At 42.8% G+C, this 27892-nt stretch overlaps 1 protein-coding gene across 1 annotated transcript in view; it reads left to right on the top strand.

The window, feature by feature from the left end:
• Window positions 1-772: 772 nt before the first annotated feature.
• HTR2C (5-hydroxytryptamine receptor 2C) overlaps window positions 773-27892 on the top strand; it is an 81238-nt gene continuing 54118 nt past the window's right edge. The window contains exons 1-2 of the mRNA XM_041485174.1: window positions 773-867; window positions 9129-9519. The gene's annotated coding sequence lies outside the window, so the exon portion shown is untranslated. The remainder of the gene's footprint in view (window positions 868-9128; window positions 9520-27892) is intronic.

Raw genomic sequence — 27892 nt, 5'->3', positions numbered from 1 at the left:
ATGGTCTAATCTAAAAAATTTAAAATACTAATAAATGGGAAAATCCACAGAGAACCCCTTAATGTCTAAAATCAAGCCAGCCCAGTGACTCAGATATTATTAATTGGTACTGCTCAGTATTCTTAAAGAATGTTCCCTGAGTCTTTTTTGAAAGACAAATAATTATTTATTTAAATAAGCTGCACTTTTCCCATCCTAGATAGGCTATGTCTTAAAGCTGATGGTGCAAAGTGCAACCTCAGAGCCATTAAACATTAAATAGGCATTTTGTGAAGGCACTAGCTGTAACAGAGGCCCTGGTGTGTGTTTCTTTACCTCCTTGTGAGCACTAAGCACGTTATTTTGGTGAGTCCCCCCTGAAGGGGCAGAAAAAAACCAGACCCCTTTTTGTAGGAATGGCTCATTAAATTTTAGGTGACAAAATTCACTTGCTATGACCCCTTGGGTAAGCACACTTGGTCATTCCTGATCAGTTATCTCAACTTTGACTCAAATGTTTCCTGCTGATAGAAATGCCACTTCCTTTGCTTGCCAGACACTCAGAATCAGCAGCTGATGTGAAGCCTGCAGCTTGGCCAGTGCTGTCCTTCCGTGGGGACAGCGAGCTGACACAGAACTCGTCCTTCCAGTGGTACTTTCTGGAGGATCAGCTCTCTCTTTGCTGCCTGTGCTGCTGTCACCCAGCATGAAAAGCTGGAGATACCCCAGGGCTGCAGTGTGGGCTTTCAGTGCCTGGGATGAGAACTGCACAGATGCATCAGAGCAGCACAGGCAGCGACTTCTGGGAAGATCATGAGAAAGTGAAGTCGGGCTAATGGACCCCAGTTCCTCTCCTTCCCTTTTGGCAGCCCTTCATGGTAACACAAAGTGAGTACAAAGCCTGGCACCAAGACAAAACGCAGTGATCTGTGCTGTAAGTGTTCCTAAAGGCAAAAGGGATCATTGAGGGCTTCCCTGAATTGATTCCTGTTTGAACTAAAGCCAGAGTGCAAGCCAGACTCTGCAGAGCCGCAGCTGCAGCGCCAGGGCCGTGGCGCTGGGGAATGAGGTCTCAGCCCAGATTTTGGCAGGGTCAGAGGAGCCCTGTGCCAGAGGGGCTGTGGGATGTTTGGGCAGCTCAGCCCTGAGCAGGGGCTGGGCTCTCCTGGGGCAAAGACAGCCTGGTGTGGGGATGGATCCTGCTGAGCACCTGGGCTCTCTTGGGCCCAGCATGGCTTCTGTTTGTGATGCAAAAGTGACGTGACAAATTCTCCATCACAAACAGCACACAGAGAGATTTCCCACTTTGGCAAGGGGGTCAGTGGGATCCAGTGAGAAACAGAGACTGAAGGGGTGGGTGTTTGAGCCTTGTGATGAGCTGAGATGATGTACCTGACATCCTGCTCAGCCCAGGCTCCGTCTCCTATTTTGGATAAGACCCTTTGCTCCTGTGAATGCTTATGTGGGGGTGCTGGACTACATTTCCTGTCCCATCTGCTTTGCTTCTGATGAGAATTAAGTTTTGAAGCCGACCTTTCTTGTTGATGGCATCCTTCAAATCAGTTCCATCTCCAGGGAATGTGAAGTCTTGGGGGAGGGGGGGAGGCTTGTTGGTGGTTCTGTTTGGATTGGTTTTGTCTTTTTAACTTAAACCTTGTATAAAAATTTTTGAAATATACCCCTTCAGAATTAAAATGACATTGCATAATTTCTATATTAAGATTTAAACCCATCATAATATCTCAAGTTCACATAAACCAAATATTTAAGCCTAAGATGTTTCCTATTAACATGTAAAGAAATCTACAACCCAGGGAATTCTCTGGCTAAGCACACAAATTATCTGCTTAATTGCAAACCACTGTAGTTCATAAAAACAGCAGCTATCATCAGTCCTTTCTTAGGTAAAGATGAGGTGAGGCCTTTTCTAATCTTTTGATCATAATATGATTAGCCACAATTGCCTCAAGTCACTAATTATGTAGATAATTTTCTTCATGTGCTGATTCTATTTTAAATGTAAACTCAATGCTTTCTTTTGTAGCTGCTGCACCTATTAAAATACTTTTTTTCTGCATTGTGAATTGAATTCCATCTTTGATTCAAAAGCAGTTTGACATAAGTTGGAGGTAAAAAATTAATTATCTAAACAACAAGAAATGTAAAAAAATAGGAAAAAAAGTATAGTTGCTAATATGGTGTGCTATTAGCATAAAAATATTTGAAGTTACTGTAATGCCACAACCAGTGGCAACTTTTACCAGGCAGTCAGAATTAGGTTTTTTTTTTTCTTTGGGGAAAGATTAACAAGTAACAGAAATTATACAATAAGATTAACAGCACTTACTTAAATGGAAATATTTTGGCTGCAGTCAGTGGCTCCTAGGTCAAACTCCTATTCAGATTATCCCTCCTGTTTGCACTGTGTTCCTCTAGTGTTTTCTGTCTTTGAATGCACAAGTTGGGCTCCCCTTGCATTGTTTGGGAGGTGAAGCAGGGACCTGACACTGCTGTCAGCCTGCCTGGCTGCGGAGCCGCAGGAGCTTCCCAGTGCCCAGCCCAGCCCAGGGCTGTGTGTGGCTCTGAGCTGGCAGGGAGGAGAACTCCCACTGCAAACTCTTGGCCTCTGCTGCTTTGCTCCATTTCCAAGGCACAGTTTTTGCTCTGCTACAGACAAGGATCTAGCCTTAGGACACTTGGCCCCCTTCTCTGTTTGCTCAGGGTGCAAGAGTGTCAGGGCTGGAAAAAAAAGCACCTCCTGGTTTCTAAAAGGTGGGCAGTGCAGCTGAAGGTCAGTGATGAAGTGTTGGAACCCAGGACATTCCTGTGACTGCCCTGGATGGCTCGAGACCCTGGCAGGGGGCTCAGAGACCTTGGCACGGAGTCAAAGACACCTGTGCCTTTGATTTTATCCCATGGAAATTAGGACAAGCTTTGTATGAAGATGTACAAGCCACAAGAGTTTGAGTAGAATGATAGTTAATTTGTCACAGGGTGAAAAAGTAGAATTTTGGGGGTTTTAGGATGGGGGTTCAAGAGGCAGGATGGAGGAATCTGGGTGTGGTCTGTCTTTCCTCATCTTCATCTTGTCCTCCATCTTCTGCTGCGATGGTGGCACCTTTGGATTGGTTTAGAGTAGAGACAGACTGTCTCACATAGGTGATAGGTATTGGAAAATTGTATTAATAAAATACATGCAGTTTTTAGTATAAAATGTTGACACCACCCCAAGGGCGGTCGGGGTGCCACGAACCGACCTGCCAGACAGACCTCAGCGGGTCAGGAAAAGAATGTGTTAGATAAGAGAAAATAAACAGCCTTGAAAACCAGAGCCGAGGAATCTCGACTTTTTCTTTGACCCACAAGAGTTTGAGTAGAATGATAGTTAATTTGTCACAGGGTGAAAAAGTAGAATTTTGGGGGTTTTAGGATGGGGGTTCAAGAGGCAGGATGGAGGAATCTGGGTGTGGTCTGTCTTTCCTCATCTTCATCTTGTCCTCCATCTTCTGCTGCGATGGTGGCACCTTTGGATTGGTTTAGAGACAGACTGTCTCACATAGGTGATAGGTATTGGAAAATTGTATAAATAAAATACATGTAGTTATTAGTATAAAATGTTGACACCACCCCAAGGGCGGTCGGTGTGCCACGAACCGACCTGCCAGACAGACCTCAGCGGGTCAGGAAAAGAATGTGTTAGATAAGAGAAAATAAACAGCCTTGAAAACCAGAGCCGAGGAATCTCGACTTTTTCTTTGACTGTGGGGCTGGGAAAAAGAGACTTTCTAACAACACCTCGGGGTCATCTCCACCTCAGAGACCCTGTCAATGAAGAAGGGACATCATCTGGAATGCTCTGAGGCATTCCAGGAGAGGCTGTCTCCTGTTATTCAAAATCCACTCCCTTTCTCATGCAAAGCATACAGTGACAGCCACAGGAAGTGTCATTAACCTTCCTCTCCTTTGGGGAGGAACTGTTTGGCTGCACTAACATTATTATGAGTGATATACTGGATATAAAACAGGAATGCTAATCGGAAATTAAGCAAGAAGAGAAGTGTCTGAGGGACAGAGTGAAAGGTGATGCTGGCATATGTCTCATTCTCTGTGCAAAGGACTGCAGGAAAAAGGAGAATGGCAGAGGGCAGAGCTGAAGCCATGAAGAATTGCTGTGGGTTTAATGTGTTTGCAGTACCCTACCTTGCTGGCAGAGACCCTGCTCCTATGTACCCAGCGCCAAACTTCCATGAAATGAAAATTCTGCTGTGGTGGAAAATATTATTGCTGGCTTTTTCTGTCTGGGCTTTGCTCTGTTTAATTTTCTTTCCTAAGAGTGTTCTAAAATACTTAAATATCCCATATTGCCTATGCTGACTCTTTAGCAGGGAAAGAGCAATGTGCTCATGCCTTGGGGCACTGGATGTCACCAGCTGAATTGGTAGAACAGATTAAAGTTAGATGGATGGCAGTTTTGAAAATCCTCTCTTGGACTGTGCTACCCTGAGTTGTTTGGTGTCCACTGGAGAAAATGGAATTTTGTGTCAAAACTGTGCTCTTTCTCATCAAAAGATCAAAAAGAGAGTTCATCTTCCACCCTCTCGTGACTGTGTCTGTGTGTGGTGCTCTTCTGTGGGGTGCTGAGTTGGGGTTTTCGGGTGGGCTGTTTGTTTCTAGATCAGAAAGTGGCCGTTGGTTGTGAATTAGAGATTTTTTAAATCAAGGCCTCCAGAGGAAGAGAGCTATCTTCTTATTATCTTTTTACATGCCACAAAGCTGCTCAAAGGAGAATGGAAAGCTTCACTCTGCAAAACACCAATTTCCTTTTGTTGCTTTAGTTAGTAACATTCAGAATTATTGAAACTGGGTTTAAATATTTATTTTCTTATTTATTTTTTGTATTGTTTTGTTTGGGACGGTTTTTGGTGGGTTTTTTTTTGTTTGTTTGTTTGGTTGGTTGGTTGGTTTTTGTGGGGTTTTTGTTTTTTTGGGTTCTATTTGTTTGTTCACAGTTCTGGGGTAAAGGGCAGACACAGCCTGTCCCCCCACATCAGACTCTGTCCCTTAAACCAAAGAAAAATTTGTCCAATACAGTGTCCATGCTGGGATAAAAATGCAACTACAGTCTATGCAGGCATACTTTCAGAGACTAGAACAAATAGAAGAAATATTTTTACTTGTTTGTGGACTACAAGAGAAAAAACTTGCAGCTGACTGTGGGATTTGTAACTTGTGCAGCTTTCCTGAGTTAGGGACGTGCTCTGGGGTGGGTGGGGCTCCCTTTGGTCTTGGATTTATTTAGTATGGGGAGAGCCCATGGGTGGGATTCAGATTTTGTAATCCTCATGCAAGGAATAAGGTTTTGTCTCAAATAGGATTGTAACACTCTTGTTTGAAAAGAACTGTGTGAAGCCAGCACAGGAGACTTTTCTTTCTAAAGCCATATAAATGTCCATGAGGCTCCTTTGTCAAGCCAGTGGGCTCAGGGAGGGAATCCTGAAGGAACTGAACTCAGAATAGAAATAAAAATGGAGGGAAAAATTGAGTAAACACTCTTCTGTGCCTCAGTCAAAGAACTTCAAGATTTAGTTAAGCTTTCAATATTTTTTTTTAATATGAATCTGAGTAGTCAGGTAGCAACATTGACCATAGTGCTAAACTCAGCCTGCAATATACTAGAAAATATATTTATAATGGTACAGAGTCTTCAATGCTCTAACATCATTCTCCTATTGCACTGGCTTTAAACACACTTTTCAAGGGAACATCAACTTAATTCTTAATTAAAATCACTAAGCAAGTGCAGATTATATTCAATTTAAATATTTATTGACTTTGTTTAAGTGTTCAAAATAGATTAGACTTTGAACAGCAAAACTGCTAATATCTGAATGATAATTTTACTTCTGAGCCAAATGAAGAAGTCAGGAATACAGCTAAGAATTTGCTGTGATCAGGGAAATACTTTAATAAAGTATGTACAGAGGGCCTTTAAAAATGAGTGCTCTCCACTAAAGAAAAATTTTGTTGCATCTGATAGTATTTTAAAACCTTGCATTTTCTCTTAGCTTTCTGGGAGTTGCAGTTCTTTCTGTTGCACCAAGTACAACTGCAAAAAATATACAGTGAACCAAAGACAGCTAAAAACACACCAGCCTGCTAATCCCCTTGCATTTTGTAATGAAAATTGAAGCCCATGGTTATCCCAGTTGATTTCACTAGGCAACACATATAAAGTTAAGCATGTATGTAAATGTTTTCAGAGTAGAAATATAAACCTTGCACAGAGCATTTTCACAGTTTTAAGGGCATCCCTCTCTGTAAATAGGTTATTCCCTATCTGTACATAAGTTATTTGCATTCAGGTGTTCCCCCCAGCAGTATTTGCTAACCCAGAACATCCTTTGGCACAGCATTTTCTGCAGCATGGCTCAGCCCCACAACCAGACCACCAAGGCTTTTTCAAGGACCAGTTCAAACTCTTGGCTTCTCATTCCTGTTCTCCCCTAGGCCACTTTTATTCCCTGCTATACCCTTTCATTTTGAGAAACAGCTTCTCTATTGCATTTATCTGTCACATGCCTGAAGGCCTCCAGGTCCTGCAAGCTTTAGGGTGATTTAATGTAACTTGTAGGTTTAATTTTCCAAAAATGCTCATATTGCCTAAATAAAACAGTATCTATGAAATCTTTCAGGACTGAGTTTGAACCTTCTGGAAGCCTGTTTGGCAGTGTCTCACATTTTTCAGTGTGGCAAAAAGTGCTCCTGAGACTGCCAGGCTCTTTGTGCATTTCCCACAGATGTTTCAAGCAGCCTCACAGTCTTCCCTTGGTTTGTTCTCTGTATTGTGAGGTCTGTAAGAGCTGCAAGACCTTTTCTGCTTTTCCTTGATACTGCTATGAAGCATTATGTGAATTGTTTTAGATTGTGTTTCCTGTCTAATTGTACACTGCTGTTTAGGTTGGAATAGAGCATGTGTTTAATTTTTTCTTGGCCTCATTACGTTTCATTCCCTGCTTCACGCATCGCCTCTCCTGTTAGTCCATAAATCTGATCTATTCTAATCGCTGTAAATTCTCTCTTTCACCTAGCTGTGTGTCACCAGCAGCACTAGTCACTTTGGAAATTGCTTTCCTGAGACGTTATTTTACAGAAGATAAAGGAGGAGGCAGTGTGCAGTGTGTAAGGCTGGGGGTTTCTCACTCCTTCAAGGCTCAGAGCAGCTGCTGCAGTCTGTCCTCTGCTCAGGCTCCTCTCAGCAGCTGTCACACGCTGGGAGGGTCACCAGCATGAGAGCCTTGGGCCCCAGGCTGTAGCACAGCAAAGTCTTCACTGGGGTTTGTCATCTATGTGCAGTATAAATTACATTGGGTGGCCTGGTAAAGGAGAGTTACCAGTTGAGAATAACTTTTGTTGCAAAAAGGACTTTTTAAAGACAGAAATTTTGTGGTACTTGAAAACAGACAGCAGAGCCAAGAACCTGCACTGGATGGTCCATCACAGGATCCCCTTATACACAAACACACTGTGCACATCTTCTGTGCCTCCTGCTCGGCTTCCTCTCCCTTCGGAGAGCACTGGTGGGTGATATTTGGTATATTGATGTGACAGTAGGTCTGTGGGTTAGCTGAGATCAGTTACATCAGTAGTTTTCCCGTTTACTGTGCTTACAGATGTCAGTGCTAAGCTCCCCTAAGCTCTTGCTGCTCTGCTGACTCTGCTTTGGGGCTGGTTTGGGGCAGACACTGCTGCAGCCAGCACACATCTGCTCCTGGCCTTCCAAAGTGCTGCTGCTGCTTTTCCTGCTCCTTCCCCATCTCGTTTAGCCCTTCTGTGCTGGGCTGATACAACAGGAGACTCCTGGAAAGACATTTTGACTCTCTTGGATTCCTGCACAGCCTCTGCATGGAGGCTTCCCTGGGGCTGCTCCAGCTCTGGGGTCTGTGTGGGGCTGTGGGGTTTGTTTGGGGGCACAGGGGAGTTTTGCCATTTTGTTTTCTTGGGCTGTGCAGTTGAGATGTTTTGGAGCAAGAGCTGTTCAGTCCCTCAGAGTGTCAGGCTTTTCCCTGGCCTGGGCTCCTGTGCTGGATGATTCCCCTTGCCTGATTCTGTGTTCCATGATACCTGTAGGGGTTCCTGGCCATAACTCGCTCTTGCAGAAGGATGCCATCCACTGTCTTGGATAAGTGAGTTCAAGATTCCTGAATGAGAAGAACATGAAAAAATTTAAATACTAGTATTTGTTTTTTCTGAATCCCGCCACCTTGTTTTTTATTTGCTTCCTGATATTTCACTAATCAGGGAGAATAAGTGGGGATGGGAACATGCCAATTTTTGATTGGATTACTGAAGGGCAGTTCCCAAAGCCATATGACACTACTACAGCAAAATTCAATTAGGATGCTTCATAGAGGTTTTAATTGATTAATGTATTTATTTGATTTTGTGAGGTTTAGTAGCTTTTTAATGATCTTTTGAATGTTTCTGGTTTTTAAATGACTCATATTATTTGTCTTTCTAGCCCAGGGGTGCTGCAACATCATGTGGCATGCTCTACTGGCTTTTTCAATCCACTGGTGACTGCTGAAGTTATAAATTCTCCCTGTTGCACAGAAATATGCCAATGTATTCCCTTCTGCTAATTTTTCAGATGTGCTACTTTAATTAACAAAGCTAATGCTTAGGGATCTGATTGCTGAAAAGCTCTAGTGACAGATTAAACCTTCCTGTATGGAGCTGGTTTGTTGTGTTTGCAGAGGAACCCTTCAAACCAGTGCAAGTTTGCATCAGTGGAACCCAGAGAAGAAATTCAGTGATAAACCAGATTAAATAAACAAGTGGAGTAGAGTGGGGGAGAGTGGTGTGAGCTCTTGCTGGTGTTTGTGTGAAAGCTGCTAACACTTGAAGACGTTAATTATGGGCAACTTTTCCTTGGTCTTGTGAGGTTTGAATTGCTCAGAACTATGTTTAATGATAAAATGCTAAAACCAGAACAAATTCTGAGTAAGCCACAGCTGACCAAGCTGTCCAATTAATGGGATTTTGTCTAATAGACTAATTTAATTGGGACGTTTCAAACATACTATAGACATTTAAATTTCAAGGATAAACATTGTTTTTCATTCATCTCTCTCTCCCTCTCTCTTCCCCAGAGGTCTCCCTGGCGTGTGTGAGTCTCCTCCCTGGTGAGCAGCTCAGCCCAGTGCCACCCCCAGGCTCCGAGTGCTTTGAGGAGAGCCCACTGGATTCCTGCTAGGAGAGCCCTGAGCCACAGGCACAGCGAACCTGCCCAGCTCATCACCAAACCTCCTTTGGAGCAGCTGCCAGAGGGGCTGAATTCCCTGTTTCCTGCTGTGCTGCCCAGATCCTGCTCCATGTGGGCCAAGGCTGGAGGAAAGCTGTGTCTCCGTGGCTCTGCGTGAGATCCTCGCCCCGCACGCCCAGCCTCTCCTGCTCCTGACCTGCCATCACCACCCGCCAGATGTGCAAGTGGCTGCTAAGAGCTCCCCTCCCCGAGCACAGGTGCTCTCTTTCAAGAAAAAAGTAAGTGTTGCTCAGCAAGAGCCGGGCCAGTGTATAACTGCATGTTCAGATAAAGAAACTGCTGCTCCTTGGGGGCAGGCGAGGGGAACAGGGCACTCCAGAATTCTGGCAGGGGCTGGGCTGGGAAAGTGCCAGTTCCAGCACACTGCTCCTAATTTGACTGGCAAGGCAGCTCTCCCAGATGAAGTGAGATGTGGTGAAGCCAAAGTTCTCTTCAAGAAGCTTTATTTGGTTTAAAATGGTTTGTTATCAAATACTGCTTCTGACTTCTTCTAACTTTTAACTCAGCTCAGTTCACCTCTGTCTTTATTTTAAATTCAGTGGTACTTTGCACAAAGTGTTCTCATCAGCCAAGCCACTGCTGGATTTGTACACAGAGTAGTTTAGTGTTCATCTGTCTCATTTCTTTACTGTCCAAGATGAATCTCAGGGGACTGAAGCTCTGAACCAAGTGGCTTCAGGCTATTCATCTGGAAAGCAGAGCCACTTAGACCTTTGTAAAGAAAATAATTTAGTAATCAGTGCAAGAGGCCAGCCTCTAAGCTAACCCATTTGGAAAAATTGCCAATGTAGTAACTACAGACATTTTATGACAGTAATACTGATTATGTCCTTCCATTATTGCCAGAATTTCTTCTCTGCAGCTTCAGGATGGAGTTGGTTTTGCACCAACTTCTATGATCCCGTGCATTAGAAATGCTTTGTAATTTGAGATTGGTGCTGCAGAGCTGGACATTGAGCTGCTGACCAAGAGAGTGAAGCCATTGGGAAGTGAGGAAGGCACTGCTGCCCTCCCAGCCCTGTCCATCCTCCCTCAGGAGCAGGGGAGGACCCTGGTCTCTGCTCTCCTGTACAAAGGGGAAGAAGGGGCCAGTCCAGGGGTGTTTGCAGCCCCTGCCTGCCAGCCCACACAACACCTGCTCCAGGTGTGTCTGGGATGGGATGGCACTGGTGTCCTACCCTGCCCTCCAGGTGTGCCAATTCAGGGCATTCTCACCCAAACACAGAAGGTTGGCACTCCCTTGTACACTGTGTTCTGCTAATTAGATATGTGTGATGAGTCTTAGAACTTTAATCTACTCTCAGAATTATAGGTTTTCCTTATTCTCTGTGCCAGTGAGAAGGTATTTGTGGTCCTGAACACATTTAGCAGTGTTGTTTCTGTGCCTTCCAGCCAGGAAGGATGTCCTGCAGTGCTGGATTTCAGCCAAACACAAAAGATACTGCTTTCCATTTTGAAAAATCTTTCTGGCAAACATAAAGTTTGGGGGTGAAATACAGCATAAAATAAAGTGAAGGGGAGACTAGTTTGTAGATATAAGGTTAATGCAAGGTTTTGGCTGTATAGTTTATAGTTTTTCTTTTATTTTGATTGCCTACAATTTGTAGTATTTTGAAAGCTTAAGGATTAGGGTAAAGGATCAGGTTCCTCTACCTGTGCTTGTGAGATACTCAGTGCTCCCTATCAAAAGTTACATGTCATTTGGGGAAAATTCCTGCAGAGGTTTGCTATCCTGACTTTTTTTTTTTGCTGTTGCCTGCTACATGGACAAGATGTGGGGCTAAATTTCCCACCAAGAGGGAGCAGGGGGACAGGTAACGTCTCCCTTTCAAACCCAGGGAATCTCCAGGCACCACTTCCCCCAGCAGTTCACAGCAAGGCAGTCCAGACTCAGCACACAGATCAAATCTGCTTTTTTGCCATCTTGGTTTCATGTGGTAAAGGTTACTGCCAAGTTCAATTAAATACATGGAAAAATAAAAGGAGGAGCAGAAGTGATGTGCCTTGAGGCACAGAAGCCTTTATGGTGCCTCTCACAGGCTCAATTACATTGCTGGCAACTATTTTCAGCACTGTTTTTGAGCAATGTTAGTGAGGAGGGAGCAGAAAGAAAATAATTCTAAATTGATGTGCCCTAAAGGCTCATCTAGAAGATTTTCACTAGCTTCATAAAAGCTCTGTACTCTTAACCTAAAAAAAATATAACAAAATTGTTTATCTCCTTTGCATGGTCTTGCCTTTCATCCTCTTGATTTTTGATGTACTATCTTTGTCCCTTAAAATTCAGAGAAGTGTTTTGAAGTTTACATACTATAAAATCAGTAGTTACTCAAAGGATGTTTTGAGCAGCACTTGAGCAGAAAGACAAGGTTTGCACACAAGGTCAAGACTCCAGGGGCGTCTCACTGGTGATTGGAGATTTGTGGAGTCTCAGACTGCTGCAGCACATCCTCCTCTGATGGGTGGGAATGATTTGTTGGGCTTTGACCAAAAATTAACAATAAAATAACTTTCTGGTGGGGAGACAGAAAGCTTTAACATCACCAACCCATTATTGCTTGTGGATTTTAACAGTGAAGAATTGTAGGAGATTACCTTTTGGAGGGGGAAACTATTTCCATGAAAAACCCATGGTTGCTGTCCAGCAGTAAAAACACTCTGAAGAACAACACAAGCTGTTTCTGGGGGAAGCATTTCTCAGTGACAGCTGCAGAAGAATTGCTTTGTGCTTTTCTCAGGAGAGAAAACACCCGTGTGCTCCACGTGATCAGGTAGAGGATTCACTGCCGGCCCTGCTGAGCACCTGGTGGGTGGAGGTGGGGATGTCCTGCTGTCAGTGTTCAGAGACCAAGGCGAGGAGAAGCCAGCTCCAGCTGGATTTTATACAGAGCTGTTTGTTTCCAAAAGTGCCAGCAGATTTAAATGACTGCTGCAGTTGTCAACAAGTTCCCCCTGCGTATTCTGTAATGATTAAGGTCCTTAGAGGTTTTGGACTGCTTATGTTTCTCAGTGTAGCTGCAGATTGTGAACATAAGGGTTGCATCAAGTAATTTAAATAATTAATTGAAAGGCAGAGGTTCCTTTCCTTCTGTGCACTTTGGGTAGGAACATTCCTGCTGACTCCACATTTGAATCATAGAATATTCCGAGTTGGAAGGGACCCACAAGGATCACTGAGTGCAGCCCTTCAGTGAATGGACACACAGGGATCCAACCCAGGCTCTGACCCAGTGAGCTGTGCCTCTGTCCTCCTGCTGCTGAAAAGGACAGCACGGTCAGGTACCTGGATTTTAACAGAAAACTTGTCAGTTTTTGCCCTTGACACACAGCTGCTCTCAGAAACAGCTGGTGCCTTGCTGCTACCAGCACTAGAGTGCTTTGTTTGATGACTTAATCAACATGTTATTCCGTTAGGAACCATTTGTGGGTTTGAATACAGATTTAGGATGATAGTTTTTCTAATTTAAAATAAAAAAGGTAATTTCTTCAAATTCCAAACATGCCCATGGTGAGACAGCCCATGTCCTGTTCCTGATTTGCTCTGAAGCCAAGTCTAAGCAGGTTTTGTGCCTTGTCTCAGCAATGCAGGGCAGTGGCTTTGCTGTTATTGGGCCAAGTCATTCAGAGCATCAAGAAGGTACAGATTGATAGTAGGCTCAGTGTTTACAGAGCTTTATTTCTGAAAAAGAGAGAAAAGTGTGTGTCCTTCTGCTCCGTTACAAAGACTGTTTCTTTTTATGCTGAGCAGAGATGTGCTTGTGTTTTTGTTTCCCCCCGGAATCAATTGAAACTCTTTAATGCCGATTGAATTAAAAGCTTCTTCTCCATATATTTTTATGATATTGAAAGAAGCCTTATCTGGTACATTCCAGAAGAGACTTTTCATCCAAATTTACCTTCTGCTGTTCTTGATTCTAGCTGTTATTAGACACTTCAACAGATCCAGTATATTCAGCTTTTCTGGGCAATATAAAAAGGTACATTTAACATTATTGACCTTTGATTTGGTGGTGGATGTGGGTTAGGTTACATCTTACATTTTCTTTCGAAAGGGATTGCAACTTTTTCTTTTTGCAAAAATTCTGCTGCAACAAAGTGAAGGTCAGCTTTTCATGTGACCTGACCTTTTATTGCTTGGGCTTCCTTCTGACCTTGTTCTCAGTAGTTTTACATGGCCACAAATTCATTGTGCTTAGGGTACATGGGACCAAACCCAGGACTATTATGCTTATTCTGAAGACCTCGAGAGCAAGCTTGCTTTGCAAGAGACTCAAGAATGTTAACAGTTGGTTTTGAATCCTGCATGTACAGTTTAAGTATTAATTTAGCTGCTAGACTGCCCTAAAGCTTCAGCATTAATCAGGAGTTAATCAGTAATCCTGTCTTTCACAAACTTTTGTAAGTTTACAGAATTATAGAGCTTTCTCTGGCAAAGAAATTTCTTGATCTTGTTAACAAGGAAAAAAAGAAGCTTAAAGGTGACAAAAACACAGTGCTGTTGCTTGGATTTTGATTTTATTTTGAATTTCTGGGGTCTGATCATAGCATGGTTCCTCAGTTTGCAGGCAAGGACATGAATGAATCTCATCCACAGCCCCAGGTTTGCTCCAGCCTCTGCTGGGGAGACTGGGTATTCTCAGACAGTCATATTCCTTATCTCCTTTCCCTTCTCCCTAGTAACTTCCTAACTAGGAGTGCCCAATTGCCTCTTAATTGGCTTCTTTCTTTTAATTGACCATTTCTCCTTCTGAATGGCAGTCAGTGCTGACCTGCTTTCTCTGCTGGAGATGCATATTGTTGTAGCTTGTTTGAGACAAGCTGTTAAAAAGAAAAAAAGAGAAAAAGAAAGAAATTGTAATTTATCTGGCTTGTGTGTAAGCCGGATCTTAATGCTGCAGTTTGCTTCACAACTCCCTTTAATGAGCAGGAGGGGGCACCTGCCTATTTTCTTCAGCTTAGCAACTCGAATCTATCCCATATGGACAGGAATGTAAGTATTTTTTTCTCATGTCTACTTTTCTGTGCTGATTTTAACGCATCCTGGGCAGGTCAATCAGTAATTTTAAGTGCAATGTGTGATTATCACCTGTGATCACACAGCAGAGGTCACCTAAGGCTGTGTTTTGAGCCGAAGCCAGGGTATGCCCGCTGTACCTTGAGAGATGTTCCTTTCAGCTCTCTGCTTAGCAGACCTTTCCAGAGGCTTTTCCTGGTTTATTCTTAGCTCCTCCTGACACCCACAAACGACTGCAGAAAGATGGGTTATCTGCATTGCATAAGAGCTGTCAGCAGGCTGGACTCCCTCCCTCCCTCCCTCCTTGTGCCCACCCAGCAGCAGAGCAGCCGACCCTCACCACATCCATTCCCAGGGATGAGGCTGACTCAGTGCTCTGCAAACTTGTGGGGGATTCTTCCCTAAGAGCAGCAATGTATTAATGTCAGCCAAAAAAGAAAAAGCTTCTGCTCCTGTGAGTTATTTCTGTCCATTTGGCAATGTGCTCTCTTCCTCAATTAGACACCACAGAGCCCTGGTGCTCCAGCAGATCCGTTGCTGCTCAAACTAGGTATGGAATAAAGGCTGTGGATTAAAGGAGATGTGTGACCACAAAAAAGGACTTAGGTGCTTATGGAGATGACTGCTGCAATCTATTCTTAAAGACACTGATTTTATAACTGGTACTTGGAACAGCCTGGAGAGGCTGGGAGCATATTCTCCCTGTCTAACCTCTTGCTGGGTTTAAGAGACTCTCTGGCTGAGTGTCTTCAGGGTTCCTGCCTTGCCATTCTATGTGGTAGCAGGAGACATCAGGAGATCCTACTTGATGCCAAAGCAGCTGGTAGCTTCAAGAGAAATGACATTAGAAAGCAGCTTGCTGTTATAATGGGAAGGCAGTAAAGGCCCTGTCTTCAGACCTTGTAAAATGTCCTTGGGTTGGCATTGTGAAGGTGTGAGGTGATATCTGCAGGGATTTCACACAGTGGTTTTGGCTTTGGATTGCCACTCAGCAGGGAAGTGCTGATGGCCCCAAACCAGGTCAAGCATATTGTCACTGTGGCCTGGGCAGTGACCATCACAGAGCAGAGATTTGGCTGAAATTGTGCAGATAAAATAGCAGTATTTATGTAACTATCCATCACCCACCACAATTCTTTGCCTTGCTATCCGGCCAGTGAGGTTTTCTTATCAAAATCCTTGTTGCCATTGCTGTGTTGTGTAGGAATTAAGATAAGATTCCTGAACTAGGGACAGACAACTTCCTACATTTGCCATGGCAACACCTGTACTGGAATAAAGAGTGCTCAGTACTTAAGGCTGTGTTTAATATCCTGCTCAGTGACCTTTTTAAGAGAGCTGAAAGTGCTAATGGCAGGGTAGCCTGTGAAAGGATGTGTGCTTTTAATCAGCTTCCCAATGGTAAGATAATAAAAGCAATAATCCTTTCAGGATTCTGCCTCTGTGTTCTCTATCTCTATTTTCCAAGGTCACTAAAGGAGTAAGTAGAAGGGAAGATAAGGGAAGATAAGCTTCCAAGGAGTGGAACTGTAGAGAAGTGAAAAACATCACACCCACCAGATTGTTCTGCTTCCAGCTCAGTGAGGCACTCAAACCATGCAGAGAACAGACCCAGTGGTATCACAGGGCACAGCAAATTTCCAGTGCAGCATGAACTTCAGCTTCTGGTTCCAACCAGTGTTTGATGCTTTTACACTGAGAATTTGGAGTTTTTCTTCTTAAAAAACTATTTGGCTTGAAGGAAGGGAGGAAATTATTTTTATAGTTAATGGCTCTGCTTTGGTTTGGCTTCAATGATTTTTTTTAGTTTCTTTAAAACCTCTACAGAAAACACTCCACTTACCCCAAAAACTATCATCTGCTGCAGGTAAAAAGAAAACCTGTCAAGCATTTTTGGTGATTTTTTTTTGTAAGATAATAGGTCAAAACTATCATCTGCTGCAGGTAAAAAGAAAACCTATCAAGCATTTTTGGTGTTTTTTTTTTTTTTTTGTAACATAATAGGTTGGATGCAGTAGCAAAAAGGTGTCATTGAAATACCCAAAGTTGTTTCTGTTCTCATTTGTGGTGAACTCTACCCCTCAGTAGCAGCCATCCATTTTCCCTTGACTTCTTTTGGCTCTGAACACAAGAACCCACTCAGGCTCCTTCCAGTGGTGCCCAGTGACAGGACAAGGGCAATGGGGACAAACTGAAACACAGGAAGATCCATGAGAACAGAAGGAAAAGTTCTGTGGGAGTGACAGAGCACTGGAGCAGGCTGCCCAGAGAGATGGAGTCTCCTTCTGAGAGATCCAGACCTGCCAGGGTGCACTCCTGGGCACCCTCCTCTATGTGAACCATCCTGAGCAGGGGGCTTGGACTAGGTGATCTCCAGAGGTCCCTTCCAACACCAGCCAGTCTCTCCTTTTGTGACCAAGCAGCAAATTTTATTCTCCTGCATAGAAAATGCACTGCATTTTTGTCTAGGTCTTGATTTTTCTCTCTTTAATGTTGGTATAAGTGAAACAAGCCAAGTCCTGGAACTTTTAATTTATTTACTGTAGGTAAATAATTATAATAATCATTTACTGTAGGTGCTTTGGTTAGTGAAAAGACACAGCAAGTCCCAGTTGGTAGCACTGGCTTTATTTTGGTTAAGATTGATTTTGATTGCCAAAGCCCAGGACTGCCTTCCCAGCAGAACTCGTGCCCCACGCAGGTTCTGCTCCTCACCCGGCTCCTGTGGGGCTCTCGGGCAGTGCTGTGATGGGCAGGGTGTGCAGGAGGCCAGCCTCCATCCACACGTGCTGTGTGAGTGCACAGGTGGTGCCGACATGGAGATTATGGGCAGCAGGACTAAACAGTACTGTCACACTTTCACATGCCAGAAGAAACCTTGGCATCTAATTGGAATTTGTCACACCAAATAAACTACAAAATTTAATCCCTTGTGATTCCAACCTTTTTCTTTGATTTGCTGGCCATGTATTTTTTTCTCTCCGGAGCATTACTGTCTGTGTTGAGGCCTGGTTTTATTGCATACTGTGGAACAGTAATTTTATTTTTTTTTTTGGTGCACCATGCTGTGAACATCCAAGCCAAATTGTTGACAGTCTTAATGTGTTTTGGAGCAAATGCATTTCCTGAGGTACAATGTGTTCCACCTTATCCTTCAGTTAATTTATCAATTCTTCTGCCTCAGGCACAGATAGTTAGGCTCATGTCTCTTGGTTGTTGCTTTTAATTTGAATTCAGTTATGGACATTGAAGAAACTGTCTCAGACATTACAATTGCTTTAAATTCACAACAGAAATGGTCCATGAGCCATCAGACTGTTTTCAGACATTCACACTGAATGTTGAAATTCAGGCATCTAGCTTAGACTGTGCCAGGCAGCTGTAGAGTATTGCACAGACAATGATATTCAGGTTACATTGTAGTTGAATAAGATGGGTTGAGCTCCTCTGCTCAATTAACTGCTGAGCATTTAGCTCTCTTAAAAGGAAGGCTCCTCTTCAGGTTTCCCCACCCTGCCTTCACTCATGGCTCTATGCTCCCAGCACTTCTCTTGCATTAATTTTTGCCTTCATTGAATCCATTAGTGACTACTTCAACTCATTAATTAGCTGGGATATTTCCCAGCTGAAAAAAATCCCAATAAGATAAAGACAAAAAAAGGGAAAAAACCCCCCGGGCTAGTGAGCTGATGCAGCTCATTCCAAAGTGCTGAATTTCAGGCATGATGAATTTTCAGTCCAAAACATGCCCAAAATCATGTTTTCCCTTGTGTGTCTGATGGAACAGCACCGAAGCATGAAAGTTCTGTGAAATAGTCATGACTGTCTTAATTTTACCATCTCCCTCTGTCTTTCTGTTACTGCTTCTGGTCTGACAAGCAGAGCAGTTACCACAGAGCTCCAGTTTGATAGAAGAGTGTGCTTTGCTCTCGCGGCTGAGCTAAAAGAGTAAAAACCTTGAGTGTATTCAGTCCAGGCTTTCTGGAGTGAGAATCCAGGAGTGAACCCAGCTTGGGCATTGTGTCTGCTCTATTGCTTCTCCCAGATTTTATTTCCAAGACATCAGGTCTTGATTTATCTGTTTGCAAACTGAACATAAGTAGGTTTACATGTTGTACAGATTACAGATACTGTGTGTCTGAAAAGCTGTTTGAGAGCCTGAGATAATAGAGAAGCTCTGTTAGGACTTGTAATGAAGGAATCATGCTAAATTAGCTGTTAGGCTTTCTGTAAGAGTTTTCATTTGAATACACCCATATATTGCTGTTATAAAGATACTTTGAGATATAGTCTGGTGAATAAGTTCACCTAAAGAAAGAACATGCCTAAAATGTAGTCCCATTTCTCTCTGTATCTAACACAAGCTGATTTCTAAGATGCAAAGCCAAAAGAAACCCAGGGTGTGATGTTCTCCATTTTGCTCTTTCTTTCCCATCCAGTTTGACAGCTTGCATGGCTCGTGCCACTGGCCAGGCATGAAAGCGGAAAGTTGGCTGCGTGAGTCACAGGTCACCTTCAAGACTTGCTGAGGATTTTGTGGGGAGGCTTCTTCACCATGACCCTGCACCCGCTGTGCAGTCCACCAGAGCTGCCCTGGCCCTGTTGGATAGGTCCTGGGGCTGGTGAAAATCCATCAGTGTCATTAAGATGTGGAGCTGAGCTGATTAGTCATGCTGATTTACAGTGATGACTAATGGCTGGTGAACTTCTGGGTGCAATCTGAATTTTTGGACAAAGCTGTTTGCTCTGTGGCACTTCCCTGGTTTTGCATATGATTGAAAGAGAGTGGCCTTTTATCTGTAGGTGAAGCAATTCTGGCTGCCCTCTGACAGCTTCTCGCAAGGATACTGGGACTTGAGACAAACATGAATCAATTGGCTTCTGAGAAAAATTCTGAGAACTGGCTCTCTGCCACTCTGCCTGGAAATGGGACAAAAGTAATATCATTGCTCCATTCTCTTTCACTTTGCTGAAATTTTTTCTGGCCAAAATCCTCAGGCTAGAAAAACAGTCCACAAAACCAAAAAAACCCACAAAACCTCAGCAATGTGGTTTTGTTGTCAAAAATGACAGGATTCAGTATGACTGGAAAAACCAAAGTACTTGGCTTTCCTTGGAGAACTGAAGCAGAGGAATGTGGACTGAACAGCCAAGTGCTAATCTGTGAAGAGCAGGTGGTGTGACTTTTGCCTCGGGAGGAAGCGGCGGTGGGCTGTGAGCGGAGCAGAGCAGGGCAGCAGGGCTGGGACTCTGGAACCAGCTCACAGCCAGCAGCTTCACTCCCCATCGCCCCCAGAACCTCTGACCTGGGAAACCTGGGCTGCAGGGAAGGTGTCGCTTCAAAGATGCGGCTTCAGGTTATTTAGTCTGTGAAAATTTAGTGTGTGAAAGAGAGGAAAGGGTCAGGGCAGGTGAGGAATGCAGCAGGAGGCGGGGGAAACTCCCCAGTGGTTGCAGGCTGGGACTGCACCTGTGGGCAGCAGAGGTTATTATTCATCAGAGCAGAAGATAATTTACTTTTAGTGGTACAAACACACTTTTAAAAAGTTTTGACAAGTTCTCAGAATCTGGTGAAAGAATTTGTGCAGTCAGCAGTGGGGCAGAGCCCTTCCTGGGGCTGGTGCGACACGTGCTGCAGGGTCACCTGCTGGGCTCTGATGCCAAAGCTGTGACATTCCCCTCCCTGGAGCTGACCTCTGGCAGCTGAAGGTCTGTGCATCTTTCAGCACCTTAACTTTTGTCTAATTTATTGACAGGATTAATATGTTCATATTTCATAGCATTTATTTCATAGAAGATACTAAACTAGGCTGGTTTCAGTGTTATCACTGGAATATAAAAATGCATTTTTCAGAGTCTTTTGTACTCAATAGTGCATTTTTATTTTTCCATTCTTGTTTAATTCATTTTGGATTAAAAGGATACCTCTAGAATTAAGTATGTTCTTGCCAGTTGAAAATCACTTATTAATAATATATTTGGACCTTGAACACAGATTAAATTTTATTGTATTATTTACTTTAAGGCAGCTTAAAATTCTTAATTGTGAGAAAATTCTGTCTTGAGTAACTAAGTCTATAATTCTAAATGAAATTGATTTATCTGATCTCATAAATAATTAGAAATTGGAAATCAGATAGATGCTGATTCATTAGCATCTTGTTTTAGATTGTGAATGTAAGAAAATATGAATGGGAAGAGGATGCTGGAACTGTTGGTAAGTAATAATTAGAGAGGGTAAAAGTAATTTGTTCAAGATTTAAGATGTCCTTAGCTGACATTATTCAATTTTTTCCCACAGTGAAACAGTGCTAAGGAAAGATTTCCATTGTTATAAAATGAAAGTGGGGGTCATCAAAACTGCTTTGAGGACCATGAATTTATTGAATAAACTTAGATGAATCAGTAACTTGTGTTGAATAAGAAAAAAATAGATTTATTGATTTTCCTCTGGGATTTTGGGGATTGCGTCGTAGAACTGGTGAGAGCAAGATGAGATAAATGAATTGAAACGCAGCAAAAACTTGAAGGAAAAGGTTGTCCCACCCACTGCAGGGAAGAAATTTCATACCAGCATTAATTTCTCTTAGTTTGGTATCTCAAGTACAGCACACACTGTGGTTGTGCAGCTGCTTGGTGTGAGCTGTTGGATGCTGCCACACTTCTTCCACATGCAGGGTTTTCTCCATGGTGTTTGTGAGCTGCTGGTGATGTGGCTTCTGATCCTCACTTTTAGTCCTGAAAATGCATGGAGTGCTTCCTTCATCTCACTCTTGTGGTGGCAGAGCTACCTCAAGGCTAAGAGCTCTCTCTGTCCTGGACTCCTGAACCCTTGGTTGTGTTTTCTGTCCCCTGACCTCTGAAGTGCAGGAATGACAGGATCCATGGCATTGTGTGCCTGGCAGGGGTCAGTTTGTGCTGCAAAAATGCCTGGGAATCTGATATGAAACACCGGAAGAAATCCCATTGCTGTAATAATTTTTTTAAAATGTTAGATCTGCAAGAGACTCCCTGCAAACCAGCACCTCTGCGGTTTTCACAGAGCCTCTCTCCCACACATTGCTGTGCCTTAGAGAGCAGAGAAGGATGTTGCTATCATCTGTTTGGAAACTTTATTCTCGTTCCTGGCAGTGGGGTGGGTCCCCAGGTATTTCACATGGGTCCTCCCAACACTTTCTGCACCCCTTAAAGTTTTTATCCCCACAGTGATTATTCTGTTCTCTGAGCTGTCTTTTGGTGAGCAAGCAGAGGTTGTGTGCATGTGGAAGAAGTGAGCTTTAGGTGCCAAAACAGATTTTGGGCAAGCTGAGATGAGTGCACTGAGTCTCTGAGCCCAAGCTGGAGGTGAGCGATTGCAGGGTGCTGAGGTGAGAACTCGGTGATGCATCCTGAAAGTCCTTGAAAAAAATTGTCAGAGACACCATTGACTTAAGATCTGTGGGAAGCTGTTTTTAGCTCTTGCTCATGATGTTGGCATAAGCTACAGATGGCTGAGTTTTTTGTCCTCTGCTTGTATCTAGTATGCAATGAATACTTTGCTCAGCCTGTAGTGAGACAGTGTTGTCACTGCAATGATTCATCACCTCACTATTGTTCCCCACATGATTTGTCAACCCAAACCCAACTTTAAGAAAATGCCCTGTATGTTTACAGGATGGGAAAAACACTAAATAAAGAAATGAGCTCTGTAGATAATTAGAGATTGTGCTCATGGCTAATACATTATGGAAATGGCCAGTTCTGTAAATATATGGCTAAAATTCAGAAGTACTGAAAGGTAAATTAACAAATAGTCATGGTCTAACCATTCAATTTGACCCAGTGTAACCCCTGAATCTCTGTGAGCAAATGTTTATGAGCAGAATTAGCCCATTTGGCTATACAGCCTATGCACTGTGTACTTGCTTCCATTTGCAGTAAATTTGCACAAACCCTCTGTATTACAGCATTATACACACAAATAAATCCATGTCCTGGGTCTGCAGGCTGTTTGGTGGTGCACAGTGTAGCTTGGTGCAGAGGCCAAACTTCAGACTAGTTCTTGAAAAGGTGACCTAACAAGTGAACTGCAAAGCTGTGCTTAAGTTCTGCAGCTGTGCTTTGAAAAGCAAAGTCCCAGCTCTCTCCTTCTCTATTTACTTTTTCAGTACCCTCATTGAAAAACTGGAAATGTTTGGAAAAACTCAGACTGGGCACGCTTCCTTCTTTAAGGGTTTTCTTTTTTTTTTTAATTGGCCCTTTTAAGAGTAACTAAATTCATCATAATATACTTTCAATCGCCCTCTGACAGAAATCTTTTTTGCCCTTCTTGCAATGTAGGTGGCCTTTATCATATTTTTCAACACACTCGAGAAAAAAATATTCACAAAGTTTCAGAAATTGGAAGCAATGTGGGTTTTTATTTTGCTGTTTCCTTCCTGCTCCCATCCTATCTGATAATCAAGAGATGAAAAAACCCACACTTTCCAATTTCAGACATTTATTTTGTAGCTACCAGAAAAGGGACCCTGCCAGGTCATGATTTTCTTCATGTGATTCACACAAGTCAGTTTCCCTGGCTGAGTGTTCTTGAGGATGATCTCTCTGTAGCAGAAAAACCTCAATTATTGCTTTCAGCAGAGGTTAAACAAGTTGCCATCTCGAGCAGCTTGGAGGTAGCAAACTGTTGTGAGCGGAGCTGAGCTCCAGCGCGCATCCCACGCGAGGCTCTGGCCCTGGGCGCACGCAAACTGTGAGCTGTGCTCTCCATGCTCCAGGGACTGTTCAGTTAAGCAACATTTCTCTTTGTACAAAAACTTTGTGAGTGATGTACGCCAGAATGACACAGGGATTGTCACATTTTTGGGGCTCTGATGTGTTCTGTTTGCCAGGGAAAGCAGCGCTTACAGGCGGAGTGACAGCCTGTGCACCTTGGGAACCAGTGTGTGTAATCCCAGTGCCACCACAGAATGAGGCTCCCAGAAAGGCAGCCCCAAATCTCTTCAAGTTAAATAAACTTTTAGGAAGTTCAGAGGACTCTCAGTTGAACCATAACTAACGGCAACACATTGAAAAAAAAATTATCAAGTAATTATTAGAGAACAATAACATTGTTAGGCTGATTGGGCTATGCACCAAAGGGCTGTCAATCATGGTTGTTATGAAAAGCAGAGCATTTAGAGGCTGTCAATCATACCTGTTTGTAAAAGCCAAAGGACTCCAGAAATTGTTACTCCTGAATTTACCAACTGCAGGAATAACAAAAGCAGCCGAGTCTCACACAAGCCGATATTATAGTTTGTGTAGAAGCTCTTGCGTAAGTTTATGCCTTTATTCATCTGAAAATATGGCACTGGGAATTTGGAAAGGTTTATTTTTTTCTGCTAGCTCCTTTATAGCACTGATTTATTTGGGTTTTTTGGGTTTTGGTTTTGGTTTTGTTTTTTTTTAAGGCTGCTTAAGTGTGTCAAATCTCATAACAAAAATTGACTTTTGTTACATTCCTTTGCTGTGAAGCGAAAATGTCTGAGTTAGTATCCAAATAGCAGAGAGCTGGTGCTGGAGCCTTTCAGCTTCTTGAGGTTCACACATTACTGCATATCCAAAACACTGTAGCAAATACCAGCTGGAGAATTTAAAAGGATTCTGGAAATCCTTAACGTGGAGGTACTCACCCATAACTGTTGTGGGAAATTACCTGACAAAGACGTGTAGAACCTTTACTTTTGAGAAAAGTGTAGAATGTACATACCCGCCTGATTTAAACCAAAAGTAGAAGTTAGTTGTTTGTGTGTGTGCGTGTGTGCATATTGTGTTTCCCCTTCCCTTCCCTTCCCTTCCCTTCCCTTCCCCTTTTAAACTCAAATTGTGGTGCTTTTGGGAGGAAATACCTTTCTGAAGATACATTTCTGCATTTGAAAGACTCTACTGTGCACCACCCCACTGTGACCTGGATTTGGAGTTCACCTCATTTTATAACCCAGGCCAGGTGCAAGCATGTCTGCGTGTTCAGTGTTTACTACACTGCTTGAAAACCTGTTTCTTACTGAATAAATCATGGGTTCCTATTGCTATGAAAGCTTTCCATCAAGGAATCAGTGTAGTTTGGGTTTATCTCAGAACCCCTAGGGCTTTCAGCAGGTTTCTTGCTGCTCTGGGCCCTGCGGGAGCCCCAGCATGAATAATTGTGGCATTAAACACAACCTAGGCATGAAGTTTTTTATTTATTTTTTCTCATATTGGGAGCTTCATGTTACCAGACCCAGCATCAGGACCTGGGTACTAATACCTTCCACACTTGCCAGAATGTATTATTGCAATTTTTACCTTGGTGTCCTTATATTGGGCACTTTATTAATCCTGGAGGGAGGGAAGGAGGAGAATGAGGAGCCCCTGCTCATGCACTGACTGTCTTAAAGAGATGTAGAAAGGAAAAGAAAAGAGGAAAAGCTGCCCAAAGCCATCCAGTGAGCTGATGGCAGCCCCAGAGGCAGGAACTACATGTCTGCAACATTCAGAGGAGTTCCTCAGGCGGACATGGCCCTCACCACCTCCCCAGTGGATGGATGCTCCTCAGAGCATCGTCCTGCCAAGGCAGGAGCTGCACTCACACAATGGGTAGTTAATTCAGTGAGTTATTAATGCAAATGTTAATAATTGAACTCAAGTGGTTAATGAGTTTCTAGAGAAAAGATCAAATTATACTCTTCAGATGCGGAGTTAGAATTTTGCCTAATTAGAAGAAATATGTTTTTCCCATGAGGGGCAGTTGCTGAAGTGACAGTTTGGAGTCTGTTGTGACAGCATTTGCAGAGATGGGTTCCAGCCAAAGAACAGAGCTTTTTTAGTATCTCTGATAGCATAGTAGTTTCTTTTGGAGGCATAATTATGTTGCATTCTTTGCAGAGTTCATTAGGGAAAGAAAAACAAAGAACTTGTGTTCCATGTGGTTGATGTTCACACATTTTTATCTTAGTGTGATAGAAGAAGCTGTTGGATCCTGAGAGTAACATGGTGTCTCTCACTGCTAGCCTAATAACTCAACCAGTGCTAGATGGAAACAGCTCTTCTAGCCCACAGCTGTTTTTTCAGGAGTCCATCTTTTTTTTCTGAGTGAAATCTCAGAATGTGTAAAAATGTTTGAAGGCTTATGTAAACTAAAAATCTCAGCTAGAAATAAGTTTGTGGAACTATTCCCAAGCAGCTAGAGTAATAATTATTTCCTTCCTTGCATCTTAGCATTTGCAAGCAAGTGTGATGAGCAAACCAGAGTGAGATGCTGGAGGGGTGCTGGCACCCCTCAACCACAGCCTGTGCCAGGCCCAGAGGAAAGTGATGTGCAAGAGCTGCTCCTTTTCTGAATCTTGTTTTATGAAATCTTCTCAACCTGGGACATTTACTGCAGGGATTTTATGAGATAGTTTCTTAGAAAGCCCAGCCAAACCTTCCTGCAACTCTCTGTTGGTTTATTTGCGCTTGCAGAAGCTTTTTCCTCTGCCTGGGGCAAAAATAAACTTTTCCTGCTGCAGAGGCTGGAGAACTCACCAAAACTAGGTACAGCCCTCCAAATTTTGTAGAGAAACATAATGTGGATTTAGTCACTTGGTAGTGCTGCTCCAACTCTTTCAGGCAATTTGCAGCATCCTCCTGCCACTGAGGAAACTTTTGCAGCAAGTGGGAACACACAGTGGAAATATTCCCTTGTTAAGTGCATTTTCTGTCTGTAACTCTAAGCTATGAGCTGTGAAGATAAATTATAGCAGCTGTGGCACATTTGTTTTGGAAAGAACCTAGTGTTACCCCAGGATACAGCTGTCACTGGGAAAAGGAAGGGTGGAAGTTACTTTTTAAAAGTCACGTAGGAAAATGCTGCTCAGCATTGAATTCTTCCAAACCCTCTTCCAGGTGGAAAGGTCCTTACACAAATAACAGGGATTTGAGGCAGAGATTGTGATAAGAAAAATGACTCAAACCCAGAAGTCTACTGTTATTCTCATTCCTTTTTTTTTTTTACTTTTGCCCTTAAATTTTTTTAGAATACTAAATTATTACTGAGTTATTTATTAATGACAAGTGGATTTAGATCAAAATCATGCATGGATTATATATATATTGGTGCAAATATATTTACATACATGTACAGAAAACTTATTACCTTCCAGCCTGATCTGGATGGTGATAAATTGGGAAGAAATCTTAGTTTGACATGGCAAAGTGTTCTGGTAGGGCAGGCAGGCTCTGTTCTTAGATCACAAAACACAGGGCAGAGCTTGGTATTCTGTGAAAAACCTCAAAAGCACCAAAGGGGAAAAAACCATCCAACAAACCAGCTCATAAAATAATGGATATCCTGGCAGGAGGAATGGAAGAATTCAGGAATTCCCTGGTGGTTTGTTGCTATCACTGTATCAGCTCTGCAGGTGAGGCACATTGAAGCATGGCAGGAGGAGAGGAAGGTGGTTAAGTGCACAGCTGTTGTTACTCAAAAATCAGGCTAAAGCTCATAAAAATCAGCACACCAGGCACACAGGGGTGTGTATGGCTTTGCTTTTGAGGTATACCACAGCAAATGTGCTTCTTTCTACCTGTATTGATAAAGAAATTTTCTAAATTATATTTCTCTAAGAAAATATTTGTTGAATTCTTTCCAGTCCTTGTCTTGTCCAGAATTCTTTAAGATTATAGCTTTACTCATTTATTCTTCGGGTACAGTTTGTATTGAGGGCCTCCTATTTTCTGACTTCACAAAGAATGTCAGAAAAATAATCATGCAATCAGGAGTTCACCTCTGATGAAGTGTGATCAGGGAGGTGCCTGTTGGGGTGAAATAGTGCAGGGCTGTTATTTGTCAGTGCAGCATTGGTGTCCCAAAGTACAGGTTAGGACTGGGGGGTTGCCTTTTTTTCTGTGTGTCTCTAATTTTTATTTTGGCTTCTTTAATTTCTGTTCTGATGCTGACAGCAGAGATTAATTTATTCTCCAAAATGGTTCTAATCTGAGGTGATCTCACTAGTAAGGAAATGTTCAGCTGACTGTTGACACACCTGTAGGCAAAAGGCTGGTGAAAGATCAAACACATTCCTCTTCTAGGAGGTATAACCTGTGGTTTTACTCAGGCTCTGTGGACTTGGGCTCATATAAGGTTTCTGTTATGCTTTTTAAATATTAAAAAAAAAAGGAAACAAAAAGTGTTCTAGATGTGTAGCTTTAAAAAAAAAAATCTCTCATTGAAGTTGTTGAGTGCAAAGTCACTGGCCTTAAGATAACTTTAAGAAACATGAGTCAAGTGCCCAGGATCAGAAAATTCAGAAGATAATGCACCCTGCTTTTATATATATTTTTGCTTTCTGTTTCTGAAGCCTTTAGGAGGTGTATTTTTCTTGTTTTGTCTGCAGCCCTGAAACCTTCTGTCTCAAAGGACTGGAATTTAAAAACCCAAGACACTAAAAGTCTTGCAAGGAAAACCTATGGCAGTGTGCAGTAGTGGATGAGTTTCATTTTTCACAAAGTAATATGAAAGCAGGGATGGAATAATTCACACTGCCATTACTTCTCATAGCTGGTCTGTGCTTTTGCAGCTTAAAAAAAAGGAAGTAAAA

Source organism: Pyrgilauda ruficollis, unplaced genomic scaffold (genome assembly GCF_017590135.1).
Source record: "Pyrgilauda ruficollis isolate IOZ18807 unplaced genomic scaffold, ASM1759013v1 scaffold7, whole genome shotgun sequence".
In the NCBI taxonomy this organism is placed as follows: Eukaryota; Metazoa; Chordata; class Aves; order Passeriformes; family Passeridae; genus Pyrgilauda; species Pyrgilauda ruficollis.
Note: the sequence above shows the minus strand (reverse complement) of the source record. Positions and strands in the feature narration are given on the sequence as shown.